Source organism: Neofelis nebulosa, chromosome 7, assembly GCF_028018385.1.
Source record: "Neofelis nebulosa isolate mNeoNeb1 chromosome 7, mNeoNeb1.pri, whole genome shotgun sequence".
Lineage (NCBI taxonomy): Eukaryota > Metazoa > Chordata > Mammalia > Carnivora > Felidae > Neofelis > Neofelis nebulosa.
In genome coordinates, this window is record NC_080788.1 from 43,227,017 (window position 1) to 43,237,845 (window position 10,829).

A 10,829-nucleotide genomic window follows, 5' to 3' on the forward strand; every position below is an offset into this window, starting at 1 on the left:
GGTTTGTGGGTTTGAGTCCCACATGGGCTCTGTGCTGACAGCTCAGAGCCTGGAGCCTGCTTTGGATTCTATGTCTCACTCTCTCTTTGCCCCTCCCCCTTCCTCTCTCTTTCTCACAAATGAATAAACATTAAAAAAATCTTGAAAAATAATATACCGGGGCACCTGGCTGGCTCAGTTGGCAGAGCATGTGACTCTTGATCTCGGGGTGGTGAGTTGAAGCCCCGCATTGGGTGCAGAGTTTACTTTAACAAATTAAAAAAATAAAAATAACATATTCATTATCATGTAGGAAATATCATACGAAATCTACCTCAAATGAAATAAATTCTAAACAAATAAGATGATTAAATTTTGTCCAAGTCATTGTTTTTTTTATGACAGAATTAAAAGTGAACTGCAATATAGTGAATGTACATAGAAATTAGATAATTTTAATGTAACTTTAGAGAGATAAGTGATGACTCTGTGTCTACATCAAAGATAAATATGGGGGCCCCTGGGTGGCTCAGTTACTTAAGTGTCTGACTCTTGATTTCTGCTCAGGTCATGATCTCACTGTTCATGAGGCCGAGCCCCACATGGGGCTCTGTGCTGGCAGTGCAGAGCCTGCTTGGAATTCTGTCTCCCTCTCTTTTCTGCACTTCCCCACTCATTTTCCCTCTCTCTCTATCACTCTCTCTCAAAAACAAATAAATAAACATTTAAAGAAAGATAAATATATCCAGCACAATTGTTACTTGCCTATTTCTTTAAATCAAACTAACAAATATTTATTAAATGAGTGCCAGGACCCATTATGACCAAAACACTCTTCTTCCCAGGTGGGCAGAATCCACCTGAATAAAGTACAACCCTTGCCTTTCAGGAGAGATGGAAAGATGAGAGAGGACACACCAGATATTCAAACTGATATTGTTCATAAGAGATCTTGAATGGTCTTTCTCCCTGAGGAAAGTGACCAGAGGAAAGTTCCAGAGATTTAGAATACACACACACACACACACACACACACACACACACACACACACACACACACACACAGATGTTTCTTCCTGACAGGACCAGTCCTTGATACAGAGGAATAGCTGTGGTCCTGTAGTCCCATGTTCCTGTGGCCCAGAGTAGCCCAAAGCAGCTGTCTTAGGATGTCAACTTGGTATCATCTAGTACCCACTTAAACCTTTAAGGTCAAGTACAAAGCAGGAGTTCTGATGGACTGGCTCATACATTACTTGTCTCCCTATTTTGAATATTTTATTCAAATCTTCACTTTTTCTTCCTGCTCCATCTCCTGGATCTATCTTCTCCAGGTTAGGAAGTCTGATTGTCCTCACGTTGCCTCAAAAGGTGATTCCATTGACATTTGTCAGACTTTTGGCATTATCACGTTATTCTATTTTTATATTGCTACACTCAGATTTTTTTCAGTATAATCAGAACCACATTTGCAAAAACTGTAGTAAAGTTGGCATGGTACAGAGACGTGTAAAAGGTAAGTAAGTTGGGAGAGAACTGGAAGAGATGGAAAAAGAAGGAAATATTCACTCAGATGATTTGTAATGCATCAGCACTTAACACTATCCTTTAAATATTTCCCCCAATGCAATTTGAATAAAATTAAAACAAAACAACCACCCCAGCACCAAATCAACTATCTCAATTTTTTTTTTATCCAAAGATAAAATAGAAATAAGGGACCAACATCCTCCCTAACATCAGAAAGATCATTTGCAAAACCAATGGTCTCCTATGAAATTAAAGGGTTTTTATCTTTTTTAATGTATTCATATGTAGCTCAGAACCACCAAGGCTACTATGGAAAAAATGAGATTCTTTATGTAATCAGTGGGATAAAGTGGTATTTTAATATCACTTAACTTTCTAATTCCACTCCACGACATTCTAACTTTTGTTTAATGACCCTTATTACCATAGCACCTAAGTACAGAGTCCCCAGCACATCAACTTTCTACGTTCACTGGGTTTCAGTTACACTACTAGCTGACGAAAATGTTTCTTCATTATCCTTAGAACTTGGTACAGCTAAATAGATTTCGTAATGAGTCAGAAAGAAGACTGTCAAAATAAGAGAAGGGCCACCCTGAGGTTCCTTCTATATATGCCAAGAATAAAAAGGCATTAGTGAATTGGTGTTAAGCCCCATCATTTTGATGACAAGTGACTCATCTTTTTGTTCTCTAAGACCTAGCACCCATAGCAGCAGGCACTGAATACATGTTTATTAAAGAAATTTCTCTGTCATTTACATAAACTTTTTCAGTTCAATATGGCCCACAAACTGTAAATGCCCAGTTTACAACCGGTAGATGACCAGGGCATTAGGAGGAATAAAACCAAACGTACAAGGGCCAAGTTCGCAGAACCAATTGTTCTCCTTATGTAATGTCTCTAACCTCTTTTCAAAAAATTATTTGAATAGTCTCCTTTCCATCCCTGTCCCCGGTCACCCAGTTCCTCTCTCCAGAGGCAATCACTTTTGCCAGTTTCTTGGGTATCCTTCCAAGATATTCTATGTCTATACAAGCACAAACGTGTGTTCACTTTTTTCCATAAAGGGTGACACGCTATTCTATTGTTTGCTTTCTTGGTTATTCTTTGTAGGTAGATTTTTTTAATTTTAATATGCAATTATGAAAATACTAAAACATGTGGCAAAAGTAGAGAGAATCGTACAACGAACCCAATGTATCCCCATCACCCAATTTCAACAATCTCTATACATTACCACTTACTTCCTCTATCTTTTGTGTATGCATCTTTTATTTTTTTTATTTTATTTATTCATTTTGAGAGAGATGGAGAGAGTGCAAGCATGAGCAAGGGAGGGCCAGAGCGAGAGGTAGAGAAAGCAAGCTCCAGGCTGTCAGCATATAGCCCTACATGGGACTTGAATTCCCCAACCTTGAGATCATAACCTGAGCTGAAATCAAGAGTCAGATGCTTAACCAACCAGCCACCCAGGCTCCCCTTTTTGTGTATGCATATTTTAGAACAAATCTCAGACATCATGTCATTTCACCCCATCCACTAAAAACATTCTATCTGCTCTTTAAATCATATAGATGTTTTCTTATATAAGCACATTAGCATTATCACACCTAATAAAATTAATAATAATTCCATGGTATCATCTTGTGCTCACTCTATATTCAGATTTCCCTAATCGACTTAAAAATGCCAAACATCAGATTTTTTTCTTGTGTTTCTTTTCATGTAGAGTTTTCTAGAGTTGCCCACCATTATGTTTTCTATGGTACTGACTTCAAGAAAACTGCTCAACTATCCTGTGGAATATTTATTCTATACTCCAGATCTATCTGTTGCTCCCTTGCAGCACTATTTAACTTGGTCCTCTCTCCCCTATTTCTTGTAAACTGGGAAGATGTCTCTTGGAAGTTGTTTCTGTCAACTAAATTAGGCTCCAGTTTAACTTTTGGAGAAGCATACTTCATAGCTGGTGCTGTGTGTCTCTTACTGCATTATATCCAGGGGCACATAATGTCAGCTTGTCCACATATCAGTGAAGCTGAAATTTCCCAGTGGGGTCAGGGCCTACCATCCTGATCCCAACATTGTAAAGTTCCCATCAGGTTTTTATCAAGTGGTTTCCTTTACTGATGACTGTTGCCTGAATTAATGACTCTTTAAGGACTACAAAATGGAGATCATTCTAGTTCTAGCATTAGTGTGTGAAAGAATATATTTGGTGAGAAATACCTTCTTTCCCTGAAGAAGTTCACGAGAGCTTAGAATTCATTGAACTGGAATATTTACAACAAAGCTCATGGAATTAACATCATCACAGAACATTAGCATTAAGAAGGCTCCAAATCACTCTAACTTCCATTCAAATGAAAATTGAAAGCCTGTAGTTTCAAAGGTTTTGTTTGCTTGTTTTTAGAGATTGAAAAAGTCTAGGTCCAAGGTGACTGAGTGGCTCAATGGGTTGAGCATCCAACTCTTGATTTCAGCTCAGGTCATGATTTCGGGGTTTGTGAGATTGAGCCCCATGTCAGGCTCTGCGCTGAGTGTGGAGTCTGCTTGGTGGGATTCTCCCCCTCTCTGCCCCTTCCCTGCTCAAACTCTCTCTCAAAAAATAAATAAATAAAAATTTAATTAAGTAATTAATTAATAGTCTAGGTCCATTTAGGAGCAGCTAATATTGTCCCTTGGAGGAAGGAGGTTCTACAGTTATAAAATGTCCTAAATATAATCTATTGGGAATTTTTCCCATTTGCATGATAGGCCCATTCATATCTTCAGGAAGAAACATTCTCACCCAATCTGAAATTAAATATAGAATTATTCCATTTATAGAATGTTACAAAGATGGAAACAATACCCTCTGGAGATGAAATCTCCAGGGAGATGAATATTCTCAGAATTGCAGATGAGATCAAGCAGAGAACCAGTGTGTGGTCGGGAGGCTTTCTAAGCATTGGGCATTTCTCTAAAAGGAGGTGAGCCTCCCATTAAGCAGAGGCTCTCAAACTTGGACTCACTAGGCTACTCTTTCAAATGCCTAGGCCTTGCTCCATGAGAGCCAGATACACTAAGTCTCTTCCTTTAAAAGCAACCCAGTTAATAATGATGCAGTTAGTCGGGAGACAGCACTTGGGAAAACCCTATCCTAAGTGCCGGGAGGGTTCTGAGTTTCACACCCATGCCGGTTGAACATGGCCTAACAGAGTTGCTTCATTATAACACTATTTGTCCCTGAAGTTCTTCCTTAACAACTACAGTCCATGACACTACACTGTGAAAATGTATGCATTTTATCACACCTTGCTTGCAAATCAAAAGGAGGGCCCTCCTGCCAATGAACATCCGTGCACCTTACAGCAGGGGCTGGTCCATGTCAAACAGCCCTCTACTGGCCCTTGGGTCGCGTGTGTCCTTCAACAACCGCCTTATACTCCATCATGTCCTGCTTCCTGCCATTCTTTTGTGTTCTGAAGAAGTTTTGACCCATGATGGCTGGCAAAATGCACCAGTGGTAGTGAGACCCATCATACAGGAACAAAGGCAGAGCCAACGAGGGAGTGAGAATACATGCTGTATAGGGCTGAAGGCCTTCCAGGAAGTCACTGATGAAAAGAAGGGTAAGGAGCAGTGGGCCAGAACAGATTGGGGGAGAGAGACTTCCCAGAGGATGAGGGGTATTGTGGGATGTAGCAGCAGGGTGGATGGCCCAACAAGAAACTAGGAAGGGAGGCCCGAGACTTCAGAAGAGACTAGAAGGGAAGTGAGGAGGGCCCACCAGTGCATGCAGTTGGGAACACCTACCTCCACGGGCACTGCTTCATAACAACCGCAGGCAGCACTGTGTCAGGGAGGCAACCTCACCCCAGTTCACCCCCATTTCCTCACAAAATCGCTTACTCCTGCATTGGTCTTTAGGCTGGATAATGAACCACATATGAAGGAAAAAGCTCCGAAGTGTCAAAGGTGAGTTTGTGCGTGTGCCCAGGCATACTATACTTCCAAGCTCTCCAGGAAGACTAGGAAACAGGCAGAGACACTGATGCGGCATGGACCAGCAGTTTCCCCTAGGATGGGCTAGAGTAAACGAATTTGTGACTAAGTCCTCGAGGAGGGCTAGAGGGGAAAATGTCCAGGATGGAATAGTTTTGCTTGTTTCCAGGCTGTATTGAGGAACTCCTATTCTAGGGAAATAAGATAAGACTACAACACTAGAATGACTCAGTAGCAAAAAACTGGGAGCATGTCCCAAGTCGGCAGAGTCAAGAATAGGGGCGCCTGGGTGGCTCACTTGGCTGAGAGTCTGACTCTAGATTTAAGCTCAGATTATGATCTCATGGTTCATGAGTTCAAGCCCCACATCGGGGTCGCTGCTGTCAGCTCGGAGCCTACTTCAGATCCTCTGTCCCCCCTCTCTCTTTGCCCCTCCCCTGCTTGTGCACTCACTCTAAAAAATTAATAAATATTAAAAAAAAAAGAGTCAAGGACAGGTGAGATATGGGAGCATGAGATGCAGGGACTGGGATCAGGGAGAAGCCAAGCTTTGATCTCTTGAATGAGACTTGATCTAGAATGGATGGGACACTTGGGTTCCCTCTACATGTGTGTGCTTCAGAAACAAAGCAAGACCAAACAGAAGTTTTAGTTCATTAAAACTCTTCACTCTTGAGAACTTCCTAGCGAACGGTGCTGGGTCATTCTATTAGGTGTATTTCTAGTATCTAGCACTGTGCTAGGTACATGGAAAGTTCCCAGTAAATTTCCAGGATGAATAAACAAATAATGGGTGGAGCTCAAGCCAAATGACGTGTTCTGCTGAGCAAAATAAATGGCTGGAACTCTTCGTACCACAGACATCTCTAGCACCGTCCCACTCCTGATACTTCCACTATGTTTTTAATCATAGCACTTATACTTGATTCATATTCATATATCTGTCTTGTCCCTGAGATCAAGCTTCCTGATGGCTGGGTTCCTGCAGGGTCATGTCTTACTTAACTTCCAGTCCTCAGTTCTTATGATAATACTTAGTATAAGTGGGTGCTGAGCAAATAGCTGTTGAAAGAATGAACAACTGGCAACTTGTCGAAGAACTCAGATCTTTAATACTAACCCAGCTCAGTGTCCTCTGAGCTGCCCTTTATGTCCCCTCCACCCCACAGTTCACCCTACATGTCAGAAGAAATAACTTATATGAAGAGGAAAAAAATGAGCTGGATGGTTCTAGAATAAAAGGAGACCCTTAGCAGATCATACTATCTTTTGGAAAACAGTGAGCACTATAATAGGCTGCAGTTATGGTTTACCAAACAACCCTAACAGAAGCTGAGTATCACCAGTGTGGTCTGGTGTTGACTCTGGTGGTTTCCTACCCACATGCTCTTTGGTGTTTTTTGGGAAAAGACTCAGAAACCATTTCTCATTTTCAGAAATGAGCATAGCTGGGGCTGGCCAGTCCTTCAGAAGAGATGGTGGCCTCCCACATTGCCACAAATGGATGGAAAAGTTACAAAATATGAAATTGCTCATAAGCTGAAGGGAATCTTTCTAGGCCCATGTCTTGACTGACTGTTTTGATTTTTTCTTTTTTATCTTTTTGGATTTTTGTTTGGTTGTTTTTGAGAGAGAGAGAGAATATGAACAAGGGGAGGGAAAGAGAGAGAGGAAGAGAGACAATCCCAAGCAGGCTCCATGCTATCAGCACAGAACCTGATGTGGGGCTCAATCTCTCAACCATGAGATCATGACCCTCTGACCCAAAATCAAGAGTTGGACATTTAACTGGCTGAGCTACCCAGGCACCCATTGGCTGACAGTTTTTAAGATCAAAGATATTTGTTTGAATTTAATTCTTCTGCGACTGAGGACCTATTTCAGGGATTCTGTTTTCTACTTTACCTGATTCTGCTCAAGATTACACAGATCAGTTCTGTGAAAAGTAGTCCCTTTCAAAGGGAACTGTGTACTGAGGAGCAGAATAAGGCTTGAAATGGGAATCAGGAAATCCAGGTGACTTCACAGTAGGTATGTGACCTTGGACATGTCCCTTTACTTTTAACACCAGAGTGCTCTCATTTGCAAATTGACCCTTTCAGTCAAATGATCCATAATTCCACTCCTAGCTTTCTACCATTTTTCTATGCATCTATCATCAGTGCTACACATCTGACACTTAAAATCCACTGCTTTATGCTGTAGTGAAAGCACAGATCCTTGTTCCCTCAACTAGAGTGTATGCTTCTTAATGGCTGAAATGCATCTTGTACTTTGTGGTGATTTCTGTGGTGCATCCACGGAGGCACTCCCCTCAGGTGCGGGAAGGGTTGGTGGCTGATGCCTCTCATCTGAGTCTCTGGGGACAGTCTTCCCCTGGACTGAGGGAAGTGTGCAACTCAAGGGGACAGACACAGCGAGTGTCTGATGACTAGATGGTTGATGGTGGTGGTAGTGGGTGTGATAAAGGGATCCCTGAGGTTCTTTTGTGACTACATCGCAGTCCAACCTCTTCCTCTGTTTATCCTGCTTTCCTCGCTCTTTTCTTCTCCGGGACCTCTTACATGCAAATCTCAGACTCTGAGTCTTTCTGGGCATCATAATTATGTTCCCCACTACCTTCCCCTCTTACCTCATGTACCCATCATGCCCCCGTGCAAGGTGAGTTAAAATGAACTAAAGTCCACAGCAAGGTGGGAGAGAAGCCCATGCTGGGAGACACCCTGTTCCTTGTCTCCACAAATACCGAACCTGACAGTGTTTCTCCTGGGGCCCAAATCTCCACTGGCAATGCCGGGAGCAGAGACAATGTTCTCCATCGGTCAGGCAAGGGGAGTGTTTTGTTACCGCTCATCTCTTTTCATGAGAATGCCTAATTCCTGGAAGCAGCCAGAGTGGAGGGACTGGGCCCTACATAACTTGACTAAGACCAACAGAATATTTAAAAGTTGGCTGGTCTCCTGGTGCTTCTAAACCCAGAGAAAGACCTTGGTTTTCAAACTGTTTCCTCTTTCAAATGAAAACCAGGAGGAAAGTGGTCACACAGTGATGGTCTGGGATCCATCAGCATAGATGGTGTCAAGGTGCTCTGTAAAGCTTGCTGTTCCCTTCCAGAACAAAGGGGAAAATCGCTTTAGGCAACTGCTGGCTCCCCACGTGTTCTAATACATTTACTTTGTTCTTGCTCTTATGAGCGTGTTGCATCATTTTAACCAGATTAATTTAGAATCTACACGCACAGCCACACACACATTTTACCTTTGGAGCCGACTGACCGCATTAAATCATCTTGTATTCACATAAACCTTTCAAACGAATACTTGCTTTTGTTACGCAATATCATTTCCTTTCTGCTGCACACTTTCCTTGGATAGCCGGGAATATCTGTCCCTCATTTTTTTCCCCTCGTTTTTTTTTCTTTTTGGTTAGAATCTCAGACATTCGATATGATTTATGGAAGCATAGCCCTTTGAAATGATAAGACAATGAACTGCAGACTTGGGGCATATTTAAATAATTCAAACATTGTCTGATACTGTGCGGTTCCAAGAGGAAAGAGGAACAGCCGACACCAGAAAATTTCCTGCTGGAATTCTGCCAAGGCATAGCTGGCCGTCTTGGGGAGGTCCATCATTATGGGACTTTGCTGTTTGTAAATTTAATAAACGGCTCACATCTGCTTATAATATTATGGAAGTCTGTGCTAGAAGTACTATGTAAAGCACATGGTTTATTTTACAAATCAATCAGTGCTTTCTGTTTGCAGGGTTTGTCAGGGTGCACAGGAAAACATTACACCTGCATTTACAAGAGAGTCTAGTCCATGGCATCGGTGTCCTGCCATGTGCTTTGAACCATAGTGCGATAGGGTTGAAACCTTAGTAGTCATCTAGTCCTTGCACAGCATGGCACAACAGAGACCTAGAAGCGGCGGGGGGCTTGAGGGCAGTTCACTCAGAGTTACTGACGGAGTCAGGGCTCAGAGGGTGTCACAGCCCCCTCTCTTTAGCTCCCTCCCTTCCTCCACTTCCTTCTTCCACTTCCTTCCTTCCTCCTTTCTTTCTTTCTTTCTTTCTTTCTTTCTTTCTTTCTTTCTTTCTTTCTTTCGTTTTTTACTGTTGTTTTTTAAGTTTCTATTTAAATTCAAGTTAGTTAACATACAGTGTAATATTAGTCTCAGGTGTAGAATTCAGTGATTCATCATCCTTCCTTCTTGCTTGCTTCTCTCTGCATGACCTTAGTTCGTGGCACATTAGCAGCATTGTGGGTCTGGGCATGGTCCCTCTCACAGTCGACCCCATGGACTACTTGCTTCCTGCCCTTTAGGCAGCCATTCTGATGTGTTTAATGTGCTTTGTTTCCATTTTTATGAATCTCAAAAAGTACATATTTCCCCCTCCCCATCTTGATGCTATGCTTGGAGACCGTCCCATGTTTATACATGCATGTAACTCTGCCACTACAGAGCTCCCCCAGGCCACAGATTGTCACCCCAGGGATTATCTCTGTATCCCTTCATCCCAAAGTGGTCCACGACAGCCAATGTTGAGTTACTTGTTCTCTCTCAAGCAAAAACCACATTTCCCCCCTTATTAAACTTATAAGGCAGAAAAAGCCTAAGGAATATAAGCAATTTAACAGTGGCTTCAGTAACCATTTACCTCTAGATAAATTACTGGTATGATTTAATACATTACAAACAGAAAGTGTTCAAAAGCTGTTTTTATTCCATCACAGTGGGCTGAGTGCCTTAAAAATGTTTTGCCGTCACAAATTTTGATTCTTAAGAGACATACCTTTATTGTTAGAGTTAATAACCTATTCTTCTCAAACTATTCCAAAATACAGAAAAGGAAGGAAACCTTCCAAATTCATTCTATGAGGCCAGCATTTCCCTAATACCAAAACCAGATAAAGACACTACAAAGGGGGGCGTGGGGAGAGAGAGAGGGAATTACAAGTCAATATCTCTGATGAACATAGATGCAAAAATCCCCAACAAAATATTAGCAAACTGCATCCAACAATACATTAAAAAATCATTCACCACAATCAACTAGGATTTATTCCTGGGCTGCAAGGGTGGTTCAATATTTGCAAATCAATCAACATGATACATCACATCAGTAAGAGAAAAGATAAAAACCATGCCATCATTTCAATAGATGCATAAAAAGCATTTGACAAAGTACAACATGCATTCATGATAAAAAAAAAAAAAGTAGGTGTAGAGGGAACATACCTCAACATAATAAAGGCCATATATGAAAAACTCACAGTGAACATCATACTGTATTGTGAAAAATTGAGGGCTTTTCCCCTAAGGTGAG